General features: G+C 43.9%; 1 long non-coding RNA gene across 1 annotated transcript; it reads left to right on the top strand.

Moving 5' to 3' along the window:
* The first annotated feature begins 1,285 nt into the window (after positions 1–1,285).
* LOC122459350 lies at positions 1,286–25,733 on the top strand. The gene is made up of 4 exons (XR_006279968.1): positions 1,286–1,739; positions 2,844–2,947; positions 23,042–23,163; positions 25,654–25,733. It is a non-coding gene; the product is annotated as an uncharacterized LOC122459350 (long non-coding RNA).
* The last annotated feature ends 513 nt before the right edge of the window (positions 25,734–26,246 follow it).

The following is a 26,246-nucleotide window of genomic DNA, read 5'->3' as shown; positions in this document are numbered from 1 at the left end:
GCCCTGCTGGTAAGGACTCTACTGGCACGGTCGCCCATGGGGGTGTGTGTGTAAAAGGGGCAGCTGCCCTTGAGCCCAGCAATTTAAAATGGCCTGGAGCTCCTGGCTGCTGCAGCAGCCAGAGCCCCATACCCTTTAAATCACTGCTGGGGCCCCAGGTGGCATGGGACGGGCAGCATGGAAAGGCTGGCTGGCGGAGGCTGACCCCCCCCCAGCCACACCCCTTCTGCCTGAGGCCCTGCCCCTTCTGGGGGATGGTAAGTCTTTTATGTTACTTTCACCTGCTTCTGAGACAACATGAGGGCTACTGAAAGGCTCACAAACTATTTAACGTTATAGTACTCCCAAATCCTATATACTATAACTACACGAAGCACAAAATGAAGGGAGTTTTCAAATGTGCATTTTTGATTGAATATAATAGGGTAATTCTAAAGTGGAATAAAAGGTCCAGGAAGAATGAAACATAAGGCCAAATAAAAATAAACCAAAAAATTGACTAAAAAAAGTCAATAGACTGTAGACTCTGGCATAGATCTGAATGCTATGTAAAATTGCCCTGTAAGGTATCCAGGGTGTAAAAGTGGCACACTTATTTTAAATGAAATTTGCTTTTTTGGTGATGCTTAATGTTGACCTGATACTGCAGTTAGAGAGTTTGCACACGTTTCCTGATATACCATATCATCAACTACTAAGGAATGGAGCTCAGCAAACATCTCAGGTTTCAACAGAGAGCAAGATTTGCTGTTCATTATTCATGATTTGTTATTTCTCATTTGATGATCTCATGTTTTTTAAGTTTGTCACCCATTTAGGGAACAGAAGTAATATTGTGTGACTTAGGAGACCCGTCAAACAGCTTGGATAGTGAGTAGGGAACAGTCAAAGTAAACAATCTCATAGTCTGAAATTGTCCATATAAATTATTTGGTGAATACTTGCAAATAAAAAATACATTAGTAGAAAGTAGGATTGGGCCACAAATGACTCTTAAAAAGGAAATAGATTTCAATTCACCAGACCCATTTATCTGGAACAAATTTGACCAGCTGTCGTTATCCTAATGAAGAAAGTATAAAAATAAAAATTCACATTTTGTAGGGCAAAATAAAGCATCTTTTATGCAAACAGCAATACATATACACATTTTTATTTACATAAAAGACTATTTCATTCTGTAAAATATGTGAATTTTAATTGTACAGTACATTAAAAAATGTGTGTATATTATTTGCATAAGAGATATTTTATTTAAAAAAAAAGTGCACGCCCACAAAGAACATTTTTATTTTTGCTAAATGTCACACTAACTTATTTTGCTAAGTTTTGTAAATCCTTTATATCACTTAGTTACATTTTAGGCCTACGGTTCATATTTTGTAATATCAGGTTCTAAATCTTTATATTTTGTGTACCTAAATAATATTTTTTCATTTTTTTTTCACACTGCAGTTGAAGAGCAGGACTGATTGGGATCCATGCAGAGAGATGGTGTGATGGAGTGAATTCATTCCACACTGGACAAGACTGGGTTAATGCCACACGGTGGGCCAAGGAAGCCAGTCCCCCTCACCCCTGCTAGGCATGCTCCAACTGGAATAGCAGTAAAAAAGGGAGCAGCTCAGTCTGGGCTGACTGCCGAGGAGGGAGGATGCACCTTGCAGGCTCCAGCCCAGGAGCTGGTGATGCCCCAGACTGTGGAAGCCAGAGGCACTGAGATCCCAATGGATGCTCAGGTATCTATGGATGCCCAACAGAGGTTAGAGCCATCGGGAGTTGGCCCAACTACGGAACCCAGAGTCTCCCGGACCACAGCATCAGGGACATGAAAGGAAGTAGCCCAGGGGAACTAGACATTGATTTGGTTGTAGAACCGAACTGTAAGTCAGCGTGTTTCTGTTGGATCCCTGCTGGCTCAGTGGTGAACACGTTTGCCACTGCCAGGGCCCTGGGCTGGGATCCGGTGGAGTAGGGAGGGCCCACTTCTCCGTCTGGCCACTAGGCCATGCAGCCCTGTGGAGGAGGGCAGGCATATTGACTCGGGTCATTGGGCAATGTTGTCCTGAAGCTAAGCATGCCAGTTGGACTCAACCGTGGGGCTATAATACCCTTTCCCCTCACCCCCAAACTACAGGGTGACGGGGTGTATTCGCCCATGACAGATGGCAAAAGAGGCCAGATATGTCAAATTCTGTGTTACTGCTGTGTTCTTTACTTCCAAAAAAGAATAGTCCCTGAAAGTACTCCATCTGTGGGGGGAATAAGAGTAAGTTAGCAAGTTATAAAACAGCACGTCAAAAGGTGACAGAGAACTGCACTGGATCCAGGGGACATTTCAATCCACTCAGCATATATGCAGTTTCCATTTCATGGTGAGTTGAATCAGTAATAAGTATCTAGCAAAGAAAGTGAATTCTTATCTAGAGCATTTTGTTACATAAAAAGTTACCATAAAACCCTACTGATGCATATATGAACTTATTGGTTTTTTTGCCATCTCTAGTTTATATTAAACAAGAATGACACTTCAATATAAAAGTGTGAATAATCCATTAGAATGAAGGCTAGGTGAAGGGCCTCATCCAAAGGCCTCTGGTTGGTGAGAGTCTTTCCATTGACTTCAATGTTTTTTGGATGAGGTTCTATATGAATTTGCCCTGGATATAACAATTGAGGCAGATCCCATTTATTGTAATGGAGATTGCAGATACTTGGACTATCAGTAAGAGACAGGCTATAGTCACCAGAGCTGGATGGTCTGGTCAACACATGACGAGTATGAGCATGGGAGCGTAAGTGGAGGAGTGCTAATATAACTTTCAAAAACTTTGTTTTTGCAGGGCACTTTGAAATGGCTTGTTTTCATTCTCAGCTGGAATGAAAACACATGTTGAAATGTCCGAATATCCCACAGAATGGGAATTCCAAGTTTTGAATATCTCTAGTAAGTAGATCAATCTTCTTTATACTATTTATTTTGTATACCTCTATAATATCCCCCCTTATTCCTCTGCTCTTCAAACTAAACTGTTTTAATCTTTTCAGTCTTTCCTTATGTCAAAATTCTGTCTCAAGCACTCACCGCTCAGGGATAAGTGAATATGATCATTCATAGAGAGGTAAAATGTTTTTCCCACTCCTAAATCTCTTTAGCCCTGTGCGCTCCTTTCATCTGTAGGACCTTCCCAGAATGCACTGCTGTACACATACTATGCGGGATTCAAGGAGCAGTGATAGTTTCTTTTCCCCCTATGTATGTGTTAGAAATAATTAGACACTCAAGACATCTATTGGGTCATCTTCTGTGAACCTCAAGAAAAGTTCAATGTAAGTTCAAAAGCTTGTGTCTCTCGCCAAAGAATTTGGTCCAATAAAAGATATTCCCTCATCCATCTTGAATTTTTAATATCCTGGGACCAACACAGCTTCCACCACGCTGCATAGAAATAGTTAGAGCTGGTTAGAAAATGTAAAATGTTTGTGTGTGTGTGCGTGTGTGTGTGTGTGTGAACTCTTTTTTTTTTATATAGAGTAACTAAAGCTAGGTGAAAATGTTTGATTTGTAATTTTGAGCAACATTTTTGTCAAAAATTTGAATTTTGAAAGTCAAAATTTTTGCAAACATCTCATCCCATTTTTCAACCAGCTGTAGATTTGGTTAAAGATCCTCAAAATTCTAAACTGGAATGTATTTTTTGTTGAAATTTCAACAACAAAAAAAAGGGATGAAATTTGTGTGGGAAATTTTCACTGTAATGGTAACCTGTTTTTCAGCCAGCTGTTAAGAGTAGCTTCTCTGCATAATGCTCAAGGAAAACATACTAGAAATCTGCTAACAACAACCATGTCAATTCATGGTGGCTGTTACCACAGCATGGTTAAGAAATCCTTCAAGATCTGATGGCTTTTGGAGACCACCTAACTTTCCTTAATTAATACAAGGCCTGATTTTTCCTTCAGAGGGATAAGTAACTTCTGTTTGTTTAAATAAGAATTATTTGTATCCTGGGGAGAAATAGGCCTCTGGGGGAAAAGCAACTGGTACTGAGATCCTCTCTACTGAAAAATTCACTCTTGTTCTTTATGTGCTAAAGGATTGGGAAATATAGTATAAGTGACTAGAAGCTATTGAAAAGTGGACCTTCTGTAAAGGTTTTCTAAGCAGGAAAGTCTATCTAGAGGGACTGCTCTTAGCATTATATATGTACTTGTGTGACCTTTCTAATGTGATGCATTGTACAAATTATGCTCTGTTGATCTGTCATGAAAATACACACTTTATGAAAATCATCAGCAGCAGCCCAGCCAGACTCATATATCCATTTCACTGTGGCTTAGAAATGCATTTTGTTCAAATGCTTGTTGTGAAATCTAGGTTTCTTTCCTTTAAACACAAATGATACCAAGATCAGAATAACCCAGCAAAAGGGCTTCTCTCAAACCTTGATATTTCAGTGTAAACTGTCCATTTGTCTCTGTAGCTGCTGGCGGAAATTTTTGTTGCTGTTAGTATTAAACAAATATTCAATTTCCAGGCACACAGCAATGGAGCTAAAAAACCTTGCAACCAGAATGACCATGTGAATCAGATACATGGCATTAGCCTAATCCACAAACCACACTTCACATTAATTAGCTTTCTAGCCTATTGAGTTTTCTTGTATAAGGTGCATACTGTCCATTCAGACTAAAGAACAGATATTACACCATATGTTGGAAACACATCAGAAAAGTTCAGAAGATGTTAGGCTAGACAGTATCCATGTTTCATCCTGGGTTTGCAGCATATTGGTAGTGCCCACAAGGACTGTCTAAGCAGCCTCTCAACCCTTTTCTTTATTACTTTGGATTGGCCCATCTCTTTTGTACATTACACTGAACAGTCTATATTAGGGTTTCATTCAATTTCATTTTTTTGGAGACTCCATTCTTTTCTCTTTCTCTTTTCTTTTAAAACCTTCTCACTAGCTTTCATAGATTTGGTGTATGAAAAAAAGCTGTGGCTGTATTGGGGGGTATAGCTCAGTAGTAGGGCACATGCTTTGCTTGTATGAGGTCCCAGGTTCAGTCCCTGGCATTGCCAGGAGATTGTCTGGGCCTCTCCGAGGGTGAGATACATGGATCTCCCCACGGGCAGGCTTTGGGGGTTGGCGGCTGCTGCCTAGCCCTGCTGGGATTCTAGCTGCTGGAACTCCATGAATGACTGATGCTCATGGGAGCAGCTGCTTGCCCCTACACATGCCCATGTGTCTCATGCACACCACTGGGGTGCCTTAGGAACTGCCCTGCCCAGCTCCCATATGTGGTGCCAGCCCTGCTTCCCCCTTGTCTCTAGGTGGGAGGAGCTTGCCTGCCCTGAACAGGTGTGGTGGGAGCGTCGTGAGCTCATGGGCTGCCCCTTTCCAGGGTGCTGACAGCCCTTGCAGACCCCTCAGGTCCCCCCTGTGCCTTGCAGGTTCTGCCTAAGGCTGGGGCTGCCATCTTTGGGTCAAGGAAGGTGATGTGAGGCTGTGCCCAGGCTACCCCACTCGCTCGCTCACTCACTCAAAGGCCTGCTCTGGTGCTTGGCATATGGGTTTGAAGAGCCCAATGAGTGTATCTGGCACACAACAGCTTCCCACTGTGGCTGAGCAGGCATCGTGGGGGGAAAAAAACATTTCCTGTGCATGATGGTCATTTGCAGGAGGCTGTAATTAATCCATGAACACACACACGCACATGGTGTCATCCTGGAGCTGGGTCTTTGGAGTCGTTCTTGCACCTGAGGGGGGACTTGCCCAGTTTTCTGACATTGCAAGTTCAGATGGAGCTACTCAGAGTTCGGAGAAAGTGGGCTAACCCAGAGAAGTTATGAATCCACTACTGTTCATCACAGCTCTCCAGACCTATATGGGTGCAACTTCTCTTGGGACCAGGCTAAAAAAACTTCATAAAGTGAGGTGACCTTGCATATGCCCCACCCCAATCCTGCTGGAGCATGATGCTGAAGAGAGACTGAAATAGAGAAGTACCTTTTTCTCCAATATCTGAAATAGAAGTCCAAGAAAGATATTTCTTCAAATCATCAGGAATCATAAGTGACTTCATGAAACAAGCAAGACGGGCATTCCTTCTAATGGAGGATAGACAACAGTACCCGGTCACTCGGAGCAAGCAGTCAGGGAGTGGCTCTGTTGTGGACTACATCATATCTAGCTCTTTGATATCCTACATTCAACATGGGAGCAGTGAGTAGCTGGGTCTTTGACTCTGGTTGCCTTGGCTTAATGCATTGAGTTGAAGAGGAATGAAGGGGAAAAGTTAGGGAGGCAAATCCAAACCAATTCCACCTTCAAGGTGGAAATCAGTGTGTGATCTCAAATGTTTCCAGACTCAGTCCTCCCCTGACAGCTCTGTGAGGGGGAAAAATATCCATTCTAATTAATCCCCCTTTTTGGAGAGGCCTAGGTGTGTGGAAACTTGCAATGCAATGTGGTGGGATCTTCCTCCACTTTTATCTAATGCTTGTTTCAGTGTCTGCACAAAATGCTCTGCTGATCCATTTGTTGCTGGGTGGAGTTAGCTGGCTTAGTATGTTTCATTTAATTTTGCCACAGACTGTCTATCTGAAAATCCTTCGAATTAAACTGCAGACCATTATCTGAAATGAGCTGCTTGGGTAACCCATAGGTGGCAAACATATTGCAAAGCACTTCATTTGCTTTACAGGAGAGGTTGGGGTCAAGTGCACCACCTCTGGCAATTGAGAACATGCATCAACCACTCCTATTAGGGGAGGGGGAAAGCAAATGTAAAGTCAGTGTGTATCCTTTACCAGATCTTCATAGCCTACTTCCATGAGTGACATGGTGCCACTTCTGGCATGTTTTAATGGCTATATCAGGAGTCACACTGGAAACTTTCCACTTTCATATCTTGATCTGAAGCCAGAGCAAAAAATAACTTCTGGACACCCCTTTCATTTTTACTACTCCTTGGTGCTGCTCATGTAACTCCACTTGCATCCTTTTCTGTCAACTGTGTGGTATTATTGCTCAGTCTCCATAGCAGACAATGTTCTCCATAGATAACTCCAGTTTCCTGAAACAGTAAGGGCTAAGTTGCTCTTCTTTTATGTGATTTGGCCACCCCAAAAGTGTACAGTGCATCACCATAACCAAAACGGGGTATTTTCTTGTTTCCAGAGCAATTTTCTTAGGTGTAATAGGGAGGTCATCTAGGAAAGAGACTCTATACCCAGAATTTTCCTCTGTTTCCCTGTGTAAAGGGGCAAACTGGGACCATACACTTGCATTAGTGTGTTTTTTGATTATCTATATGTCATACTGGTGGACTTTGATCTGCCTATCTCTGCAATCCAGCTGCCGCTAGTGGCGGAACTCTTACCTTTGGGTCCAATATTTTTACCAGAGGTTGATGATCAGTGATGAGGGTAACCTTTTCTCCAAGCAGGTACTTGTGGAATTTAATAACCCATAAAACGCCTAAAACCTTTTTCTATTTGTGAGTAGTTTCTCTCAGCCTTTGACAATGTTCCGGAAGCCAGTGCTAGGGTTTTTCACTCCTATCTTTACAAATGTGTGAAATGACAGCTCCAATTTCTATAGGAGAGGCATTACAGGTTATGAGAAGCTCTAAATTAAAAAGTATCAATAGACTGGCACTGCTCATTTCATTTTTTTCTTCCTCCGAAACCTTATTCTCCTTTTCTGTCCAAACTCGCTTGATATTTTTAGATAACAGGGCAGACTTTGACTCCAAATTTATCAACATTAAATCTATCCAGTCATCCATAGTAGTTTAATATGACCAGAAACAATATAAAATCGGAGTATTCTGTGGTAGTAGTGCATTTTCAAGGGCTTTTTAACTTCTCTTTTACTGGGTGTACCTCTTTTGCAATTATACAATGACCCAACTAAGTATATTGAGTGTATGTATGTTGGTTTGGGGGGAAGCTCATTATCTCAACATTAAAACCATATTTTTAGAACCTCCTGTAGGTTTTTAAAATGTTCCTCTGAATTCCTCTGTTATTAATGTCATCAAAATAACAGACACCACCAATTATCCCCTGCATTACCCAATCCATTATTCTTTGAAGCACAGAAGCTGTGCTGACTACCCCATAGGGTAATCTTTTATACCTAAATAACTCCTTATGTGTGTTCACTGTCAGATTTTTTGAAATCTGGCTCCAAAGCCACCTGCTGGAAGGCTTGGGACAAATCTAGTTCGGTAAACTTCAGTCCACCTGCTAGTTCTGCAAATAGATCTTGTGGTTTAGGAATTGGATTTGGTTCATTTCCATTTTGGGATTTATGGTGACTTCATAGATCCCACAAATGCTTGTGCTGTCATCACCCTTGGGCATGCACACAATTGATACAGTCCATTCATCTAACTCAGAAATGAAATTATACTCTTATTTGCAATTCATCCAGTTATTTTTTTCACAGGCTCCTTCAGAGCATATGGCACAGGTCTAGGCTTCAGGAATTTAGGCTTTGTCAGACACAACCAGCCTCACAGTTATTCCTCTTTCCAAACCCATGTCTGTACTGCACACAGCTTTGTATTTTTCAATTCCCCCATTCTGTCTGGCATACGGAGCACCACAATCCAATCCAGTTTAAGCCAGTTTGTATTGCCAGTTTGTGCCCATCACTGGGGACCCATTTCCTTTGCTCACAATTAACTCCTAATGGTGAACAGATACCTTTATAAATTACAGTGACGGGAGACTGCCTAAGACAGCTATCTGCCCCTAATTGTAATGCTGTAAAATCACATTAGTTTCTCTTGGTCTTACCCAGGAAATATTTCAGAGTAGCAGCCGTGTTAGTCTGTATTTGCAAAAAGAAAAGGAGTACTTGTGGCACCTTAGAGACTAACAAATTTATTTGAGCATAAGCTGTAGCTCACCCACCCTCCCCAAGATCAGACATGACAATGGAAGCAAATATAGGAATGACCAATATCACATTTACCTTTATGTTAACATAATACAGGGGATGATATGTCTGTCCATTTCCCACCACATATAGTTCTGTGAAATAATATAGTTCATGCATGCTTTCATCCAGGGGACAACCTGCTTCTGAGCCAGACTTCTCCACAGTCATATAACTAGGACAACGGCTGGCTCCTATTTATAGGCATGTATGACTTCCTTTTGACATTATCCTTTCCTGTATCCTGGTGCAGCCTGGAAAGCCTGGAGGAATGTCTCCTCTGAAATCACTCTTTGCTCTGCAGCTTATTAAGGAAACACTGCTCCTGCTTGTGTGATGTCCCTAAACAATAGAAACAGGGCTCCTTCTGTTTTGTTTGGCTCTTGTGAGAGTTGCCAACTAGTGGTGGTGGTTTCTACCCCTCGTGGAGGCCTTTCTTTTCAGGCCTGGCATGATGATGCCAGTTTATTTTCATATTTTTATTGTTTTCTTTTGTAGTGTCTGGAGTGCCCTCTGGTGGCATTTCCTTCTTATATACAATATATAAAAGCCCCTCACTTCATTCAAGGTGTTTTATGTCAACAACAAATTGATCTGAGAGCCTCTTTCAGAAAATTCCCAAAACATGTAGCAGACAGCTTGTGTGGGGTTTTTTTGCCCAGAGTTGCCAAAAATGCAGAGATATTTTCTCTTTAAGTTTCTTAGATGAAACTTATCATTCTGTTATAAAAATTTGTGGCAGGCACATAATGTTTCTTTAGACTCTGTTATGTCTTTATACTGCAGCTTACCAGGTTCTTGTGGAAAACGGAGTCTTTAAGCTCTGTCAATGTTGATTTCCCCACCAAAGTTAGAAAAACCACCCTCTATTTATCAGTATCTTCTATAGCATTTGCATAAAAATACTGCTCAAATCTGAGTATATGTTGCAAAATATTCCTCTTTGTCATTAAATTGGAAACTGTCCATATTGCCATATGTAGCTATGTTATTTTTCCTCTTTTTTTTTTTAAATTATCCCTTCCTCATTGCCAGTTTTTTCTGTTATGTTCACCGCGTACACACAATGAAGCTAGATAAAAACAAAATGCTCTTGCTGGAAGGTTGCAGTGTAATACTATTTTGCTTTTTAGAATCCAGAATCCTAACCCACAGGTACAAAAAACAGAGACCAAGCAAGCTACTCCATAAGGGAGAGTGGCACAAATCACCCCAACTTGCTCAAGGCTGGCTCTTTGCAGACTGACTGCTGAATTCAGGCCACACAGCTCCCTACAGAGCCTCCATAGCCTGCAAGCAGTACAGGAACACCCCCTACCACTTGAAATGGTAGTTTTTGTGAATTTAACACAGTTTTCCATATACCACTCCCTTTACGATCACTGAGTCTAGATTTTGTGAGGCTCTGTTTTTTGTTTTCCATATTTCTCTCTGGTGAGGGAGGTGCAGGCATGTAGGTCCTGTCCCAGCTTCTGCTAAATCCCACCCTGCTGTCCATCCCAGAAGCTGTCTCCATGCCTGAGCCGCCCTGTTGTGTGGTCGTTCTCCCTTCTTTCTAATTTCCTAGAGACCTATGTGGTCTCCCCATGATCCTCCCATTCCAGGGTTGGCTCCTGACCTGTGAAGTCCAAATGCTTTCAGTATTATGCTGAAGTGCTGCTGCTGTGCTAAGGCTCCTAGTGCCTTGTATGTGAGAGCTAGGGCAGGGATGAGTATAAGTGATGCACTGATGTCTGCCTCAATCTACAGCCTGCGTGAAGCAGAGGCAGGAAGCTGTTTGACACCACACTCGCCAGACTCCCGGCTGGCAACTCCAAGCCCTGAAAAATCCTGTCAGGCTCCCTTCCAATCCTGAGATGACTTAAATAACTTGAAATGTGTAGTTCTTTTTCTTTGCCTTCTGGGTGTTTGAGCCTTTAGGCTGCATTCAACTCACATGTTTGAGCTTTTCTCTGCAACCGTGAAGGCTAAGAAGGTGAAGGCTGAAATTCTCCTGAGTCCAGGACCTGTGGCTTTAAGAAGAACAATATTTTAGCCAGCTCTCCAGGGGTGGGAGACAGACTTCAAAGCGGTCGATTTTCTGCGTTGTCCTTTAAGTAATCCGTAATAGGACTGTGCTGTTGGTAGGCTAAGGGCAGTGGATTGTGTGATGGAGTGTGCGCCCTACACCAACTATGATGGAGTTAACGAGGGCCTGAGAGTCTGGTTAGGCCACCTGAGAGAAGGAGGAGCAGGGTTAACTGAGAACGAAGCCCAGCTGGGGAAAGGCTGGGACAGCACTATAAAACCAGGAAGCTGAGAGTAGAAGGGGGATGCCGAGGAAGGAGTCTGTAATGGCTACCTGGAAGGTCTCTAGAGAACTAGGAGGAAGTGGGGGAGGGAGAGAATCCTGCCCTGCAGTAAAAAGCCTAGAAGGGGCTAGGAGGGAGTTACGTAGCCACAAGGAGTAGAGTAGGCTTTAGGGGTGAACCCATCAGAGAGGCTGAGTAGGAAGGAGCCCAGGGAAACTGTGACTGAGGACCTGGATTGCTAGTTGTAAGGTCCATGGGCTGGCACCTGGTACATCAGGAGGGCCCTAGTTCTCCTGCCAGCCGCTGGTATAGTGGCACAGAGCCCTGTGCCAGGACTGAAGACTGTCTAGAGAAGGCATTTGGTTAGTGGTCCTGTTGGACTTTTGAACCCTGGAAGGGGTGAACTAAATGGTGACCTTGCCAGAGGCCCAAGTTACCAGAAGACAAATTATTGCAGAGTGAGGAACGAACAGCAACTGGACATCTGATGCATCAAGGATTAATTTCCAGACGTAGACACAAGGAGGTGCACTAGTGGTGAGAAGCAACACTGTTACAGAGTGTCTGACATATATAAACTGTGGATATGAGCTGTGGATCATCTGCCCCGTATTTCTTTGTTAGTTGTAATTTGCACTGTGCTTTTGAGAGCCGGGGGAAATATGAGCTGGTGACTGGGAAGGAGAGGTGTGAAGGTTTCTGACAGGAGACCCATTACTGGCAATGTTTCCAGTACCAGTGATGCCAGGGTCAAAAATGCTTGGCTTGTGTATTTTATGAACAGGGCACTTTGGCTTATTGCTTTTTAGCAGGATATGTGCTTTTAAACAAACGAATGATACCTTAGCCATTCACTGGTTGTCTTACTGCTGGTATCTGTGCTGTTGTTTGAACCTTTATCTTGTGCCCCTGCTATGTTGCTTTTGTACGCTATATTCTTCCCTTTCGTTCTTTACCTGAACATGTGGAATTGTGAGTTGTGGATTGACTCGTGAGCCAAGCTTTATTTTGATTTGCTTCTTGCTGGTCAAGGAATCTTGTTTTAAACCCATCGATTCACCCCCATTGCTATTCTGAATGCTAGCAACTTTATTAACCACACTTCAGCAAACATGCACCACCCACAAACAACAAGATATAATTTAACCTTGAAGGTCTTCCAGACACCAGTCAGCATTCGTTTCTCTACGTTACCCACAGATAACATGACCACATGTCTGGGGGCCAGCGCAGTTTGTGTCCAGTGTCTTCCGGTAAGCGCCCATCAACACACCACGGCATCCGCTGCTGCAGATCTGGTTCTGGTCCGGCTACAGCCTGCGTTCATGTGCACAGTGGAGATGGTGGAGGATGCAGGGTGGGAGTGGTTTTCATCCCTGTACGGTCAGCCAGCTGCAGCACCGTAGGTGGGCAGGGCTCGATTAGCACGCTGCACCCATACAGGAAACACCGCCATTCTGCATGTGACTGGCCTGCAGCCCTGCAAAGGCAGTGTGGCGTGGTAGGGAAATGACAGGGGATGACAGGAGATGATAAAACGGAGGAACACAGGACAGTGGACAGCTGGCACTCCTGGGGGAGCGGTAGTTGCGTCTACGACAGGATCATAGAATCATAGAATCATAGAATATCAGGGTTGGAAGGGACCCCAGAAGGTCATCTAGTCCAACCCCCTGCTCAAAGCAGGACCAAGTCCCAGTTAAATCATCCTAGCCAGGGCTTTGTCAAGCCTGACCTTAAAAACCTCTAAGGAAGGAGATTCTACCACCTCCCTAGGTAACGCATTCCAGTGTTTCACCACCCTCTTAGTGAAAAAGTTTTTCCTAATATCCAATCTAAACCTCCCCCATTGCAACTTGAGACCATTACTCCTCGTTCTGTCATCTGCTACCATTGAGAACAGTCTAGAGCCATCCTCTTTGAAACCCCCTTTCAGGTAGTTGAAAGCAGCTATCAAATCCCCCCTCATTCTTCTCTTCTGAAGACTAAACAATCCCAGCTCCCTCAGCCTCTCCTCGTAAGTCATGTGCTCTAGACCCCTAATCATTTTTGTTGCCCTTCGCTGTACTCTTTCCAATTTATCCACATCCTTCTTGTAGTGTGGGGCCCAAAACTGGACACAGTACTCCAGATGAGGCCTCACCAGTGTCGAATAGAGGGGAACGATCACGTCCCTCGATCTGCTCGCTATGCCCCTACTTATACATCCCAAAATGCCATTGGCCTTCTTGGCAACAAGGGCACACTGCTGACTCATATCCAGCTTCTCGTCCACTGTCACCCCTAGGTCCTTTTCCGCAGAACTGCTGCCGAGCCATTCGGTCCCTAGTCTGTAGCGGTGCATTGGATTCTTCCATCCTAAGTGCAGGACCCTGCACTTATCCTTATTGAACCTCATTAGATTTCTTTTGGCCCAATCTTCCAATTTGTCTAGGTCCTTCTGTATCCTATCCCTCCCCTCCAGCATATCTACCACTCCTCCCAGTTTAGTATCATCCGCAAATTTGCTGAGAGTGCAATCCACACCATCCTCCAGATCATTTATGAAGATATTGAACAAAACGGGCCCCAGGACCGACCCCTGGGGCACTCCACTTGACACCGGCTGCCAACTAGACATGGAGCCATTGATCACTACCCGTTGAGCCCGACAATCTAGCCAGCTTTCTACCCACCTTATAGTGCATTCATCCAGCCCATACTTCCTTAACTTGCTGACAAGAATGCTGTGGGAGACCGTGTCAAAAGCTTTGCTAAAGTCAAGAAACAATACATCCACTGCTTTCCCTTCATCCACAGAACCAGTAATCTCATCATAAAAGGCGATTAGATTAGTCAGGCATGACCTTCCCTTGGTGAATCCATGCTGACTGTTCCTGATCACTTTCCTCTCCTCTAAGTGCTTCAGGATTGATTCTTTGAGGACCTGCTCCATGATTTTTCCAGGGACTGAGGTGAGGCTGACCGGCCTGTAGTTCCCAGGATCCTCCTTCTTCCCTTTTTTAAAGATGGGCACTACATTAGCCTTTTTCCAGTCATCCGGGACTTCCCCCGTTCGCCACGAGTTTTCAAAGATAATGGCCAAGGGCTCTGCAATCACAGCCGCCAATTCCCTCAGCACTCTCGGATGCAATTCGTCCGGCCCCATGGACTTGTGCACGTCCAGCTTTTCTAAATAGTCCCTAACCACCTCTATCTCTACAGAGGGCTGGCCATCTCTTCCCCATTTTGTGATGCCCAGCACAGCAGTCTGGGAGCTGACCTTGTTAGTGAAAACAGAGGCAAAAAAAGCATTGAGTACATTAGCTTTTTCCACATCCTCTGTCACTAGCTTGCCTCCCTCATTCAGTAAGGGGCCCACACTTTCCTTGGCTTTCTTCTTGTTGCCAACATACCTGAAGAAACCCTTCTTGTTACTCTTGACATCTCTTGCTAGCTGCAGCTCCAGGTGCGATTTGGCCCTCCTGATATCTTTCCTACATGCCCGAGCAATATTTTTATACTCTTCCCTGGTCATATGTCCAACCTTCCACTTCTTGTAAGCTTCTTTTTTATGTTTAAGATCCGCTAGGATTTCACCATTAAGCCAAGCTGGTCGCCTGCCATATTTACTATTCTTTCGACTCATCGGGATGGTTTGTCCCTGTAACCTCAACAGGGATTCCTTGAAATACAGCCAGCTCTCCTGGACTCCCTTCCCTTTCATGTTAGTCCCCCAGGGGATCCTGGCCATCTGTTCCCTGAGGGAGTCAAAGTCTGCTTTCCTGAAGTCCAGGGTCCGTATCCTGCTGCTTACCTTTCTTCCCTGCGTCAGGATCCTGAACTCAACCAACTCATGATCACTGCCTCCCAGATTCCCATCCACTTTTGCTTCCCCCACTAATTCTACCCGGTTTGTGAGCAGCAGGTCAAGAAAAGCGCTCCCCCTAGTTGGCTCCCCTAGCACTTGCACCAGGAAATTGTCCCCTACGCTTTCCAAAAACTTCCTGGATTGTCTATGCACCGCTGTATTGCTCTCCCAGCAGATATCAGGAAAATTAAAGTCACCCATGAGAATCAGGGCATGCGATCTAGTAGCTTCCGTGAGTTGCCGGAAGAAAGCCTCATCCACCTCATCCCCCTGGTCCGGTGGTCTATAGCAGACTCCCACCATGACATCACTCTTGTTGCACACACTTCTAAACTTAATCCAGAGACACTCAGGTTTTTCCACAGTTTCGTACCGGAGCTCTGAGCAGTCATACTGCTCCCTTACATACAGTGCTACTCCCCCACCTTTTCTGCCCTGCCTGTCCTTCCTGAACAGTTTATAACCATCCATGACTGTACTCCAGTCATGTGAGTTATCCCACCAAGTCTCTGTTATTCCAATCACGTCATAATTCCTTGACATCACCAGGACCTCCAGTTCTCCCTGCTTGTTTCCAAGGCTTTGTGCATTTGTATATAAGCACTTGAGATAACCTGTTGATCGCCCCTCATTCCCAGTATGAGGCAGGAGCCCTCCCCTCACAGACATTCCTGCCTGTGCTTCCTCCCGGTATCCCGCTTTCCCACTTACCTCAGGGCTTTGGTCTCCTTCCCCCGGTGAACCTAGTTTAAAGCCCTCCTCACTAGGTTAGCCAGCCTGCTGGCAAAGATGTTCTTCCCTCTCTTCGTAAGATGGAGCCCGTCTCTGCCCAGCACTCCTCCTTCATGGAACACCATCCCATGGTCAAAGAATCCAAAGCCTTCTCTCCGACACCACCTGCGTAGCCATTCGTTGACCTCCACGATTCGACGGTCCCTACCCAGGCCTTTTCTTTCCACGGGGAGGATGGACGAGAACACCACTTGCGCCTCCAACTCCTTTATCCTTCTTCCCAGAGCCACGTAGTCCGCAGTGATCCGCTCAAGGTCATTCTTGGCAGTATCATTGGTGCCCACGTGGAGAAGCAGGAAGGGGTAGCGATCCGAGGGCTTGATGAGTCTCGGCAGTCTCTCCGTCACATCACGAATCTTAGCCCCTGGCAAGCAGCAGACTTCTCGGTTTTCCCGGTCAGGGCGGCAGATAGATGACTCAGTCCCCCGGAGGAGAGAGTCCCCGACCACCACCACCCGCCTTCTCCTCTTGGGAGTGGTGGTCGTGGAACCCCCAACCTCAGGACATCGCATCTCATGCCTCCCAACCAGCGGAGTCTCCTTCTGCTTTCTCCCCCCAGACATATCATCTGGTCCACTCTCCGCATTGGTACCTGTGGAGAGAACATGAAAGCGGTTAGTTACCTGTGTCTGTGTTACTGGAACCCGGACATTCCGCTTACCTCTTCTGGAGGTCACATGTTGCCAAGCTTCTTCACTGGCCTCTTGGCTCCTCTGTGCAACCTGCTCTATATCTTTAGAGCTTTGTGCCCCTAGAAGGCTATCCTGAGTTTGGTCCAGAAAATCCTCAGTCTCTCGTATACAACGCAGGGTCGTTACCTGTTGCTCCAGACCTTCAATCTTTTCTTCCAATATGGAGACCAGCTTGCACTTTGTACAGACAAAGTCGCTTCTGTCCTGTGGAAGAAAGACAAACATGGCACATCCAGTGCAGGTCACAACAGCTGAACCCCCCCCTTCCATATCACCTACCTACTATGAGCTTCCTCAGAGACGTTGGCAAGATGTAAGCCTCACTGGGCTCACTCCAGGCGAAGTCCCAGGCAAACTCCTGCTGTGAGCTGCTCTGCTGTCCCCGCTGCTCCGCTGCCGCTCAGCTGGTTCGCGAGGCTCTTCATTGGGCATGCTGCCTAAAGGGAAAATGTGGATGGAAGAAAAGTTGCCTTGTGCCTGTTCCCATGTAGTGATGGATAAAGGGGGCCTGGAAAGGGCTGGTTACAGTATTAAATGTGTGTTTTTCTTCTTGTTTTTTTCATTATCAGTTGAGGTCTTGTGTGCCTGGGAAGACACTCTGGTGACTGGACAATGAGGGGAGGAGACCGGGCAATTGAGAGAGAGGACTCCAAGCCAAATGGAGCCCAGCCAGGCATCCAGGTGCCTTCTAAGCCCTGCCTTGGGGGACCTCAGGATCATATTTTGATCATCTGCAAAATGCAACATGTGGCCCTCTCATTTTGCTGCCTCAGGTAGATGGTGTTTGGTTTGTAGGTGGCGCTTCAAAGAGAACTCCCCAGTTCCAGGCCTGCTTTGTAACCCCACAGCTACAAGGCACGTGGGAGGGGCTCTCTAGAGATGGAGAGAGTACAGGCTGAGCAAGTCTGTGGGAGGAGTCCTAGGAGCAGCTGAGCCCAGGTGGTAAGACTAAGCTGAACATTGGCATGGTATTAATGATTTCTTCATTAGCAAGGCCGTACCTCAGCAGTGGTGATCACCCAGACTCTGCGGGGAAGCCTCCAGCCCCTCCTGGGAGCTGGTTCTGTGTGGGGAACAGGGAGTATACACAAAGACTTTGTCCCTTCCAGAAGTACAGTTATGGGGAGACAGAAGATTCGCAGAGACCACACGGTCTGGGCTCATCGAGGTGCACTGGCTAGAAGAAGCTTATTACTCTGTGCACTCTAGACTACCATATGGGCTGAGGGCCAGGAGCAGGTCACCTGGTTTGGATAAAATAATAATTACAGTTAATAATAATCAACCCCAAATGTGAACATTCACTGATTATAGGAGCTGAACCTGTTTTGAATTTCAAACATTTTGTAGAGTTTAATTTTTGAGATTTGTGTGTCCCAGCCGAGTCAGGAAGCAGAAGCATGAGGCAAAGACCCTCACTGTGATAAGTGCCACTTGGCTGCAAGTGGGATGCCCCAGGAACCTCACAGAACAGCCAGCTCTTCAGGGATTTCCAGCCTGAGCCTGCAGGCACGAAGGGTTCAGATGCAGTTCGGAGAAGTCTCCGCACATTCGGGTGCTTTTCTGACACTCTGGAGATTTGCCCACTCCTGAGCACTTTCCCAGCACAGCAACAGCTGTGTTAATCAGCATCCTCCTGTCACTGATACATAATTGTGATTTAGGGCATCTGTCAAGAAAGGCCAAGCAATCTCTGGAACTCGCAAAGGTGGAAAGCTGTTTTTTTTTTTAAAGAACCATTCAAAGGAAAAACCCTTCTCCTTTGGCCCCTTTGGCTTGATTTCCTGGGTAATTTATGTACAGCACAATCTATTAAATAATTGAAGTCCAGCACTGTTCCCTTCCCCTTATTTAATATCCTAATAAAACAAATTTAAAATCTGCTTTCCTTGAAGCTATGTCAAGCTCCTTTTTAATAAGGCAACCTTCAAGGGACTGTATCTTAGGTCTGTTGACATCCTGTAGAATTCCAACATTGGTTTTCATTGATGACTCTGGAGAGCCCTTGCTCTCCAGACTTGCCCTTACTCACAGGAGGAGTCGCACTGATGATAACATGTGAAGATATATTTTTGGGATTGGGTCCTATGGCCCAGATCCCAAAAGGTGTCAAGATGCCTAACGTGCTTTTCTGGGATTCACTCATCAGTGAGTCCAACAGAACCTCCTTGGTCTTCCTTGTTCTTGACATCAGACCTGTGTTGCTGTGCAGATGTCAATGACTGTCCGATTGGCTCTTCTGTTGTTGCTGTCCAAAGAGAAGATGAGTTAGTAACCAGAGTGAACAAGGCAGCAACGGCAACCCAACCTTTCCTGGCCCAGCCACAACAGAAGAAATGATTTAGCAGCCTCAATCTAGGGCACCATGAGGCTGATAGGAATCTTCAAACTGCCACTTTTGTGACTGGGAAATGTGATGCCCTCCAGATGCTCTGAGTGGCCCAGTTTCTTATGCACTATTAGCCTAGGTTTGGAGAACACACTTTTGGTGTTCTCATGTGCTGTAGAGCCCCACACATGTAATAGACCTACAGAAAGCTGGGAGGGCCTCTGCATCTTTGTGCACCACTAAGCCAACTACTAACGGAAATCAGTCCTGGCCTCTGTACAGCTAATGGTGTACTGGAGATGAAGAGGTGGCCTCCAGACACCAGGGAACCCCTGCCCTTCATGCACCTATGCCCAGAACATGAAGGAAAGCCATTGCTGGCCTATATAACTTCAGTGCTCTGGAGATGGAATGGCTCCCCCTTGCCTGGGAACCCTCTCTTCTACTTACCTGATCTTTCCCCTGACTCTTCCTACCTAAACCAGGAGGTTGAGACAGAATTTGAAATTGTCCCCCATGAAACACTTCAGTTTGCAGCCACCTGGGAACTTGCCTATTGCTCAGTGAAACTAAAGGGTCAGAATTCAGTGAATGCCAAGTTAAGGTTGAAAGATCAACTTTATCTTTGCCCCTTTGTGCTTATGTTACAGACAGATTTTATTTAAAGGCAATAGTAAACTAGTGTCTCATGATGTAGGGCACTAGAAGTTACAAGCTGGGATAGAAGCTTTCACATGGTGAGTTCCAGCATCCCCCCACATACTCAGCAAATGGGGCCTATTGTCTGACCTTCTGCTTGTCACATCTAGGCCTCTCCATAAGAGAAGATAAATCAGGAGGGTTGGCCAGTTCAGGGGGGCAGGGAGCTGTATTTGTTCCTGCTATGCAAAGGTTCCCAGGGTAGGATTGAGCCTGGAAGCATTTGAGATCACATGCTGACTTCCACCTTAAAGGTGGAATTGGTTTGGATTTGCCTCTGTTCCTCTTTACTCCTCTTCAGTTCAGTGTATTAAACCAAGATGCTCTTAGAGACACAGAGTTAGCTTCCCCCCGCACATGATCTGGACATCACAGGGCTAGATCCTTTGTAAGTGTCCAGTGGAGCAATTCCCTAGTCACTTGCTCTGAGGGACCTGGCACTGCTGTCTATCCTCCAGAAGGGGGTTTGCCCTGTTCTCCCTGACCCCTTACAGTCAACCTGTTGGTACAGATTAGACAGCTGCTGAAGGATGAACCCTGCTGTCAAATTTCAGCAACTAATCATGAAAATGGGAGCGTTTACACGCACCAAGTTAGCAAATGATTTCAGTTTTAAAATTTGTAAAGAAATGCAGAAACAACCCTCTCTCTCAGTTCACATATTGTAGTAAAAAAGTTTCATGTCCAGTAGACCCCAATGCTTTTATATCAGTTGTATCAACAGATCAGTACATCAGGCTGTCACTCATTCATTGATATTGGGAAGTTATTTTGCCTAAGCACTGCTGAGGTCATTGTTAGTTTTGCATTAAAATGTGTTCATGGTTCAGCAGAATTTGTAGTTAAATTTGGCAGGTTCACTTTGGTGCACATATATTCCATTCTGGCTAAAATGTTATAAAATACTCTATAGACAAACACTGTCTATATACAATTGATATTCTAGGAATGAACACATGAGAAGCCATGATGTGGCCAAAACACAGGTCCCAGCGTCAAGTAATTTTTTGAAAAATGGGTACTGAGAAAAGTGACACAATCCAGTGGAAAACTGCCAAAGGGTGATATTTAAACTTGTATAATTCTCCCTGCATCAACTAATTTTTCATCAAACCGCCATGAAAAATTCAAATGGTGCTCAAAGTTTATATTGTGTGTCTTGGTTTCTTCAATTTCAATTATCCTTTTACAAAACAGAGGTTTAAAGCTCCTGTTAATCTGAGTTTGGCAACACAACCTTAACTATTATGTAATTCCCATGGCATCAAAATATTTTCTGTGGCTAAATCAGACCGATGAAAATGGGAGAAAATAACCTCTTGCTATACCCTGTTATATAATGTTTAAAAATACTTGTGGCTTAATTAGCATTTGTGGATAGAGTCTATTTCAGTAAATAAGTACATAAATAAACTATAGAGACATCATGCTTTGTCTGCAATGTACCTTTCTACCCTCTCGGTTGTCCTGTTAATGCTGTTACAATGTGTATCAATTTCATTTTTATTTCTTTCATCAGATGCTATCCCTGCCTGTGTGACTTACTCTGTAAATGGGATGGTGGGAAACCTGGGCAGTTTCTTAACTTTGTTCTCTGCAGGCAAGTTTGACTGAGGGAACGTAGCACCAGGGTTTCCACTAGGAACAATTTGTTTCCTGGTTTCTTTATATGTTTCCTGGAATGAGAAGGTAGCACTGTTTACTTAAATCTGTAGAGCGAGCCAGGCAAGTGGACAGGATGAGGAAGGGAGGCAGAGGTTCTGAAATGAAGCGAATTTGGGGATAACACTATTTTCCTTATTCTAACAAAGTTCCTTTTTCAGTGGTTAGAATAAAGTAACTTTTTCTGGATTTCTTTACCATTTGCATTATGACAATACTTCTCTCTAATATTAAATGGGTGTATATTTTTAGTAAGTTCAAGTCACATTATAGATAAGAGATAAATAAACCAAGCTGCCATTCCAGATATTTATTATAGTGGTGTGTATCTCAGGAGTCAGAAAATGATCATCAGCAACTTCACTTGACCACAAAGCTGCATCATGACACCATAAGAGTTATTACCATTGTATCAGGTTAAAGCAGTTCTGCCACTTTGGGCATTAATCTTGGCTGGTCTCACAAACTAAACATGGCTCACTGGGTCAACACTTGAATAGGAGAGCTCCAGGGAAGATATGTGCCGCAGGAAGAAGTCTTGGTGATTCAGTAAGTAGCACATTTCCCACTAAGTGAGAATTAAAAACGTGGGCTGGTCATGCACACAAATTGCACTGGTTTAGCTATTCTGCAATGGGGCTATATAACGGCAGTACACCTAGACACAACTGAGCTGGCTTTACTCTAGCTAGAGTGTACCAATATAGTGAAGCTGCTGCAGCCTGGATTTCAGCACAGGCTAGCTGCCGGAATAAGTACCCAGGCCCCAGGCAAGCTTGTACAGCCTGTGATTAATCCTGAGCCGCTGTGGCTTCACTTCACTTGGTACTAGTGCTAACTAGCGTGAGTTTGCCTGCTCATGCTGTGCACTCAGCCTCCAGCTGCAGAGTGGACATACCCTAAAGGATGTAACATTGAACCTAAACCGGTACAAGTTTGTGTGTGGACACTTACGTTGGTTTAAACCTGGCTTACACTTGTTTCACTTGGCTCTGTTAAATAAGAGGAAATGCCCTGTTAAAATAACAGGGGCAAGCTAAACTGATATAATAGCGTTTACACACAATGCTGCCAAACTTAGCTGAATTGGTGCACTTTCACACTTTCAGTTAAACTGGTGCAACTGAGTGTAGGCCAGAGTTAAGTCTCTGCATTGTAGTGCTAAGGGTGCTCTGCTGCAGGACCTTCCATCTTTCACATGAGCCATGACACTGAGACACTGACCATTCATTCCTAGTCATTGTAGATTACACAACTGTTTTGGCTCAGATGGGGGTGTTAGGACAATGTGATGATACATGACTGTCAAATTTCAGTTTGGGTGACTAGATTCTACTTCCCCAAATTTCCCACTGTAGCTTCAATTGAAGTTCAAATTGTAACTTCATTACCTGTATGGTTATGTCAGATTGCAGTGTGCTGTTAGAGAGCACTCGCATGCTACTCTAGAAATGGCTGCATTTTAATGGTAGATGCAATGATTCCAACAGAATATATTAATTGAAAAGAACTTTGGTGCTTTTCTGCCAAAAAGACACACTATAAATGTAAAACTAACAATAAAAGTAATGAGATGGAGATACTAGAGGTGTCTGAACCACTAAGGTAGCTAGAATCTGTTCTGTTTTTTCCCTTCTGTGCCTGACTATTCTCACCCATTTCCCCCCCTGCCATCACCCCCATGTTATACTGATTGGCTAAGCACTGTTGTTACCCTTTTAATGCTGACCTGTAACAACTGTTGCTATTCCATCCTTGTGCCTCCCCAGCAAAGGCTACCAAATAGTGTGATGGTTTTGTGACGTGTGGGAACTGTGAATAAAGATTGATCATGAACTCACCCAGCTGCACATTGAACTCTAACTCTAAACCACTTTTGTTTTGTTTCCCAGTAAGTACTTTGGTTCTGTTTCATTGCTGTGTTTTCACCTTGGATGTTATGTTTCCATTCTGTATTAGGCTTCCCTTGCATCCCTTGTGGCTAGGTGAGGAATTACATTGCAGATTTCAATTAAGTTGCAGTCTGTCCTAGCAATAAGTCTGCATATTGGAGTTTAACAGGCTACAGTGTTCAGCTTATCTACATATTAGAGCTGCGTACAACTTGTTGGCTTCATACTTTAGAGTTACAACAACCTATAATTTCACCCTTGGATTTTACTTAAATAACAAAATATGATTAAGGGTTTTTTTGTTTTTTTTTGTTTTTTGGCGGGGCAGGCCTGTTTTTGATGGAAGATTCTCTGGATAGAGGCATGGTTAGGATCTAATTCTAAATCACAGGACCTTCATTTAGATGCAGATTGAAGAATATGAAGTTAACTTGGATGTGTTTAAAAACCATTTGTGCCACTGTTCAATCGTAAGACTGCATTAAAGTTCAGTCAGCAATAAGACTTGTGAAGTTCCATAATGGTCAATATAGGAGTGTCTCTGCATTCCAACCAGTGGAAATAATTTATTTTGACTTTCAAAAGGCGTTTAATATGCTCATTTACAAAAGACTGCTAAGGGATCTTGGGTAAACATTGTGTGTGAAGAAGAGCCCTGTTGTGCATTGAAAATTGGTTTTGATATAGGAAACACAGACTGGGAATAAACTGCTAATTCTCAGTGTGGAAGAAGATTAATAGTAGGGCATGCCAGCCAGGAACATGAAAGGGGCGGGGAAATCGGTGATCTATAGAGTCAATCGCCTACTTCTAACGTTCTATTCACAAAAATGAAGTGAATTTAAGACCCATTTACTGCAGCTTATATTTGTTTCTCTAATTAAGGCTGAAAGTTAAAAGCAACAGTTTTTTGCATCTGTACCAAGGCCATGGGGATGGGAACGGGAACAGAGGGCTCTAGGTTTGTAGAAGATGAATTAAAAGACTAAGTGTGATCTAGTGAATAACCAGGGGCCTGTGAGCCAGAGAACTCTCGAGTTCTGTTCTGAGTTTTTTCCACTGGCTTATACAAAAATTTCAGCGTGTAAGTAAATCTTTGTAGGATTGGTCCCATGCTGTGTAATTTTGTCCAAGTCACTTAAAGGGACAGAGTCAAGTTAATTTGTTAATTTTATATATTTCTTTAAATACAGATTTCTGTACCAGTCTAACTAGTAACACCTAAAATTATTACTATTGACAAAAATTTAAATACCTACTTATTTTTTCTCCATTTTTATGATGTATATTTTATTAATGTGCTCAAACCTGGTGTCTGTGCTGAAGAACTTACCCCAAAAAACAATCAAAATCTGTTTGTCTACATTGAAATCAAAGGGGTGTTTGTAGCAGCTGCAGACATACCCGAGATAGCTTTGATCTAGCTCAGTGGTTCGAAAACTGTGGATTGGGACCTCAAAGTGGGTAACAACCTCATTTTAATGGGATTGTCAGAGCTGGCGTTAGTCTTGTTGGCGTGCAGGCCCTTGGGCTTTGGCCCTCCCTGCCTGAGATGGCAGGGTTTAGATGGGCTCAGGCTTTGGTCCCCCCTCCTCCTGGGGTCATGCTGTAATTATTGTTATCAGAAGGGCATCACTGTGCAATGAAGTTTGAAAATCCCTGTAGCACTGAAGCCACAGTAGTCCAGACCATAGTGCAGGCTAGCAGTGCAAGTAAGTACCCAGGCTGCCTGGGCAGGCCTGTACAGCCTGCATTGAAGCTTGTGCTGCTGTACATTCACTGTGATTTGGTACTTGTGCTACCTAGATTAAAGCCAGCTCAGGTATGTCTGCGTGTGGTGCAATCATGTCTCTGACTGCAGTGTAGACATACCCCAAGGCTACATCTACAGGGTGAGCTTAGAGGGCTACTCGCATACTCATGTTACTCGGATGGGAGGTAGTGCCAGTATAAAGAACAGTGGAGCTGCAGTGGCAAGGGCTTAGCCATGCTGAGTACATACTTGGGGTTCAGGTGTGTGTGCACCCTGTATGGCTACACTGTACCATTGCCGCTAGTGCTAATGCGGCTACATTCCTATTTATACTCGTGCTAGTTCCCATGGAGCTAGTGCAAGTCTGTATATGTGAGCAGGGTATCACCCCCCTCAGTCGTACTGTATTAGTTAGCTTGGGCAATGAAAATGAGCTATTGTTTATAGTCCATTTCTAATGTGCCTGGTTCTAGTAAATTAGCAGGATGCTGGAATGTTTGGATTGCTGCGTGTGTATGTGGGGGAACAGGAGGACTCTTATTCATTTCTGATCAAGTTAGGTTGAATAAGAGCCCTTATAAAATTAAATGTCAGGCCTAAATTGACCTTTATATGAATCCTTTATATGAAATTCTATTTACTATGTTTCAATTTCCTCATTTGTAAATTGGCTATAATAATATTAGACCTGAACAAATAATTCACAATGAATGATTTATCCTTTTTCTGCTTGCAGAATATCCACAAACAACTCTTGATGTATTTGTTACTCAGTAAATATTGTTATATTTATGAAACGATCATAAGGACAATTCTGTGAGTATTTATTTTTTATGTGCTACTTGAGCAGTATTGATTAGGAGTGATAAATTACAGGATATTCGTTCTGTTCCTTAGCTGGCTGAGTCCATAGCCTATATAATTTTATATAAGAACCTTTGCATGAGTGTGAGAGAGACTTGTTTTTGGCAAACACTGAAGCATATAACTCTGAAATTGTCATTTTTTGCAAGGATTTATGCCAGTAACAATCAATCAATGACATGAATATTTGTGAAAAGCAAACATAAAAGAAATGAGCATGGTCAAAGCAATTCATGTAAACATTGGCAGACCTTTATTTTTAAACAGTATTCACCTGTCTCTGTGATACTTCCCTAATTCAAACGGATATTGTGTTGGTTAAAGTTCATAAGGTGCTTCATAGATATGCTACACCTCATCAAGTGTTAATTTGGAAATTGCAATTTTAATAAATTCCTCTGAATATAGCCAGCCACTCAGTTTGTTCTGATGTATTGATTCTAACCTGGTATTTTATTGGTTGAT

Source organism: Dermochelys coriacea, chromosome 1, assembly GCF_009764565.3.
Source record: "Dermochelys coriacea isolate rDerCor1 chromosome 1, rDerCor1.pri.v4, whole genome shotgun sequence".
Taxonomy (NCBI): Eukaryota; Metazoa; Chordata; order Testudines; family Dermochelyidae; genus Dermochelys; species Dermochelys coriacea.
Note: the sequence above shows the minus strand (reverse complement) of the source record. Positions and strands in the feature narration are given on the sequence as shown.